Source organism: Tamandua tetradactyla, chromosome 12 (assembly GCF_023851605.1).
Source record: "Tamandua tetradactyla isolate mTamTet1 chromosome 12, mTamTet1.pri, whole genome shotgun sequence".
NCBI classification, from domain to species: Eukaryota; Metazoa; Chordata; class Mammalia; order Pilosa; family Myrmecophagidae; genus Tamandua; species Tamandua tetradactyla.
The window spans coordinates 47,434,332-47,439,826 of record NC_135338.1 but is presented as its reverse complement, the minus strand read 5'-3'; the positions used below and the strand labels follow the sequence as shown (position 1 = coordinate 47,439,826).

General features: G+C 44.8%; 1 pseudogene; it reads right to left on the bottom strand.

The window, feature by feature from the left end:
• Positions 1-3,496: 3,496 nt before the first annotated feature.
• On the bottom strand, positions 3,497-5,222 carry LOC143651412 (zinc finger protein 296 pseudogene; annotated as a pseudogene).
• Between the last annotated feature and the right edge of the window lie 273 nt (positions 5,223-5,495).

The following is a 5,495-nucleotide window of genomic DNA, read 5'->3' as shown; positions in this document are numbered from 1 at the left end:
AGTTGTTGGAACCTAGGGGCCTGGAGAGAAGACCAGCAGAGACCATCCTGTGCCTTCCACGTAAGAAAGAACCTCAGTGGAAAGTTAGCTGCCTTTCCTCTGGAGAACCAACAAAATAAATCCCCTTTTATTAAAAGCCAATCCGTCTCTGGTGTGTTGCATTCCGCAGCTAGCAAACTAGAACACCTGGTAAGCCCACTTCTAGGTATATACCTAAAAGAACTGAAACCAGAGACTCAAGCAAATATTTGCACACAGATGTTCATAATGGCATTATTCACAATTGACAAACGTTGGAAGCAACCCAAGTGTTCACCAACTGATGAATAGGTAAGCAAAGTGTGGTATACATCCACAATGGAATATTATCCAGCCCTAAAAATGAATAAAGTTCTGTTATATGGGATAACATGGATGAAACTTGAAGACATGATGTTAAGTGAAATAAGCCAGGTGCAAAAGGGCAAATATTGTATGATCTCACTAATATGAACTAATTGGAATAAGCAAACTTATAGAGTCAGTACCTAGAATATAGGTTACCAGGGGATAGAGTGGGGCTAGGGAATAGGGAATTAAGGCTTAAAATGTACAGTTTCTATTTTGAACAATGGAATTTGGTAGTCGATTGTGGTGATGGCATCACAGCACTGTGAATGCGATTAACATTACTGAATTATATATTTGAATTTTATTAAAAGGAGAAATTTTAGCTTAAATATGTTATTTAGATTAAATTTATTTTTAAAGTCCATGAAACTACATGATACAGTGAACCCTAAATTAAACCGTAGACTGTAGTTAATAGTACAATTTTAAAAATGTGCTTTTACCATTTGTAACAAATGTACCACACTAATGCACAATATTAATAATAGGGTGGTTTATGGGGACACTATATTTTATACATGAATTTTCTATAAAATTACAATTTCTCTAATTAAAAAAAAAGAATGGAAGTTGAAATTCTAATTCCATGAGGTCAAAAGCCCTCTGCATATACATATTCTGAAACATATCCCATGGGAACACTTTGAGTGAAATCATGTTCATAAAATAAGCACCAGTCAAGAAATTTCTGCAAATTAGTTTAACAGAATTATTGGTATATATGAAGTTATTATATTTGCCAATTTAGACACAAAGCATTAATAATGACTTGCATGTGTTCACTTAAGAAAATCCAATTTTACCATTAACAAGGAAAGGAAAACTGATTTGAGGGCTTTTGACTAAAGGTTGATGTAGAATTCCATGTTTTATAGGAAGTAGAACCTTAGTGCTTCTTAATTTATTCTACCAAATCAAGGCCAGAATAAAAATTCTGGAAAAATGTTGATTATAGAGGCCTTAAAAACAAAAAGAGTCACTTCAGTGAGGTTCAGTTCTGAAATGGTGCTTTCTGGCAGGCCTTTTGGGAGGTCAGGATGGAAACTTGATGGCCATGAGAGTATTGACTAGTTTTCTCCCTCAGTGCATCAGAGAAACAAACACTTTGGCTCAAATATCAGGATTGAGACATTTACCTGCAATATTTATGCTCAAATAATTCCACCTTGTCTCAACTACTGTGACTAAATAAGGACTGGGCAGAGGGGTCGGGGTGGAGGTAGCTCTCTGTATATCCATATGCAAGGGATATATATATATATATATATATACATATATCCATATGTACAGTGACCAAAAGAAAAGGTTAGCTCTCCCTGCTGCCATTCTTCGGTTATGTAGGAAGGAAGATTCAAAACTTAGGATATAATCACTTGACATATTGAATACCCACATCCCTTACTATAAATAATATTTATCAGAAGGTCACCACATTACTTTAGGATTCACCTAGTTGCTGTCCAGTAGAGGCCAACAGAACTAGACCAATTCAATCCTAGCCATCCTTTGTGCTTGAAGAATATCAAACTATTAGTCCGTGAGCTCTCTAGTCAGGATCATTTATTCTTTGGTGGGTCCTTATGATCAATGTGATGGTTAATTTCATGTGTAAACTTACCTGGATTGTGGTGTCCAGTTGTTTGGAAAAGCAAGCACAGGCCTATTTGTTACTGTGAGGTTACTGCATAGATAGATTTGCTTCTACAGTTAGTAGATTACATCTACTGCATATTGCATCTACAATCAGGAAATGAGATTATCCTGAGTAACAAGTGGAGTATCCTCATCCATAAATTGGAGGTCTTAAAGCCAGAACTGAGTTTTCAGAAGTCCAAAAGAAAAATTCCTGTCTTTACTTTAGCCAGAATGCTTATCCCGGGGAACTAAATTTTATCTTCATCAAAGTTTCAAATCTGTGGCCTGATTTACGTAATTCATACCTTCCAATCCCTATGATCATGTAAGCCAACTCCTATAATAAATCTCTTAATAAATATCCTGTACTGTTTCTCTGGAAAACACTGATTAACACAAGGAATAGAACTCTATGAGCATTCCCATATGCCATCACTTGGGAAAGCTGGACATTAGTATGTGTGTGTGTCTGTGAGTACATGCCTGTGTGTGTGTGTGTTGGGGGATGGGAATTATGTAGCCTGAGGTTTTATTCTTGTCCCTGGATAGACCTAGCATGGTCTAATCTACAGTGATCATTCCAAAAACATGGAAACAGGATAAAAAATAAATTCCTAGGGTGGGCCACGGTGGCTCAGCAGGCAGAGTTCTGGCCTGCCATGCCGGAGATCCCAGGTTCAATTCCCGGTGCCTGCCCATGCAAAAAAAAAAAAAAAAAAGTGAATTCCTAGACAACACAACAAATATCCTGTCTCAGTAGTTTTGGGATGAGACCTGAAAAAACCCTGTTTTTCCTAAAAATCATCATGAGATTATCTTATTGCAGTTGTTCTTTACAATTTAGTTAGAAACGATGGCCAAGGGAGTCACTTCTCATGATGGTGTAAGAGATACCACATTATGGGAGCACATTTTTCTGAACAACAAAGTATTTACTCTAGTGTGAGGGTGGTGATGAGAGAATAGCACAGATTTCCCCAAACTAGAATTCTGCATCATACTTTTCAGGATAAGATAGATAAAAATGTATACTTCTTGATATTTGTGGAAACAAACTTAGAAATCATTGAATTTGCATTTAGGTCACCGTGTAAGACAATTTCTTCCATAGCTTTGTAATTCTTTCTAGGTTATGCATGATGATGACCAGAAAGCTTCAGCCTGAATGACAGTGAGATACTCAGAGCTACATGAGTACTGCACTTCATTTCATGTGATGCTATTTTTTTAATCATTGACTAACTCACCAGATACCTATCAGGCAGGTGCCATGTCCTAAGCATTGGGATAGAACAAATCCGGACAAATAAAACAATTCTTATTCTTACAGAATTGATCTCTTACATAAAAATGTAAATTAAAATATCATGCTTGTAATCAAAACTTCTAATGCCCGATTCTTTCTTTTTGTTGGTTTTTCATAACTAAGGAGAGAGATGGTTTCCTTGCACCACTGGGAAGGACGGCCAGGTCAGCAGCAGAGGGGATGTGGTACACGGGGGCAGCAGAAGAGGGTGTGCCTGGAGCTCAGGTGCTTCCACTGATTGGGGTGTCTCCGCCGCAGGTGCCTGTCCAGGGTAGCAGGGGACCAACCGGCACACAGCAGTGAGGACACTGGAAGCAGATGCCACTGGCCCCCAGGCTGCAGCGGCGGTGGCGGTGGAGCCTGCTGCTGTGGGCACAGGTGTAGGGGCAGAGTTCACAGGCATAGGGCGGCGCTCCCGTGCGTGAGCGCCAGTGCACCCAGGTTGTTGCTGTTGGTGAAGAGCTTCCCTCAGAACTCACATCTGCTTCCCGGCCTGCGGTTTTTGCCCACTAGCTTCTACATGTTCTTGGGTGAGGTCTACAGGCAGGGTCCGTTCTCTCTTCCTTGGCGGCAGGCCCCCAACCAATCCCCCTGGGGTCTGCCTTAGCCCCAGGCTCTTGAATACCCGCTGTATCGGCAGCTCCAGTTCCGTCCCCACTGCTGTGAGGGACACTGCTACCTAGGGCAGCGGCATGGGAGGCTGGCTCTGGAGGGTGGCGGAGGCCTGTTCCTGGCCTGCGTCCACTGCACTGAGACCGCAGGTGTCAGTGGATATTTTTTAATGGCAGTTGAGCTTGCTGCTCTGGGCACAGGCATAGGGACACCGGTGCAGGCGTAGGGCCCTTCACCGGTGTGGATGCGCATGTGCACCTTGAGATTGTTGAAGAAGCTGAGGGTCTTCTTGCACACGCAGCAGATCGGGCTCCTCTGCCCTACCATGGCGGACACAGCCAGTGCTACCTCTGCCAAACCCAGTCTCTGGGGCCTCTGGGGCCTCTGGGGCCTCTGGGGCCTCTGGGGCCTCTGGGGTCTGTGGCTGTGTCTAGTAGATGGATAGTCCGTGGTTGGGCCAGGCATGGCACAACAGTCTCCAGGCCTCTCTGAACTCTGTGCCACAGTGGAGGCAGCTCAGGGTTTCCACATCCTCCTGTTCTCAGCCCTGCCTGGGGCCGGGGCCTCTGAATTGCTGACTGACTACCTTCTTGTGGCCCATGAAGTCAGTGATGTCCTCCAACGGGAAGGTCTGTAGGCAGCGGCCGCAGGCCAGCAGATCTGGGCGACTGTCGATCCAGAGCTGGTGGTCCAGAGGGCTCGGGATCAGCGGCGTCCACAGAGCCCACTGGCTCCGCGTGCCAATGGTGTACAGGACCGCCCCAGCCGGCGCGGAGTCCGGGCAGTCGGCGGGATTCGCCCCCGAGTCGCCCCAGAGTGGGCAGCTATTCGAGTCGCCCCAGAGTGGGCAGCTATTCGGCAAGAAGAGCCCCTGCCCCGGAGCCTGCAAGGCCCGTGCGTCTGGAACAGGTTTCACTTGGATGATGAGGCCTGACATCTCCATCTTGTCATCCGGGTTGGCGGCGGGCGCGAGGTCTACTCCACCCAGAGTGCTGCGGGCCTTGCGGCTGGACACGGTGGCGGCGTGGGAGGGCGGGCTAGCGCAGGAGGCGCGGGCGAGCGCGCTCGGTCCCAGGCGCCCAGGTGAGTGACTGCCACGACCCACCGGCTGCGATCTCTTGTCCCAAATCCTTTTAAATAGTGGAAATACTGAATTAGGTAGTAAAACATGTATAATGATAACAAGGCCTGGGTTAAGTTCTTCTTGAATGTTGCTTAGATCTTGTGATTTGAAGGTATATGCACCCCAGAAAAAAACATGTTCGTAAACATAAGGCATTCCTGTGTATGTGAACCCATTGTAAAAAGGATGTTTTGATGAGAGTACTTCATTTGAGGTGTGTCCTGGGTGGTTTTAATCCTATTCCTGGAGTCCATTACAAGCAGAATGAAACTTAGACGGATGGAGAGAAAGCCACAGGAAGAAAGAAACCGAAGGTCATCAGAACATGGAAGAGAAAGGAGAAGTCAGGAGAGACCATCCTGTGCGTTGCCCTGTGAGAGAGGAGCCCAGAACCAAAACCCACTAGCAGCCAACCCCAGAACACCAGTT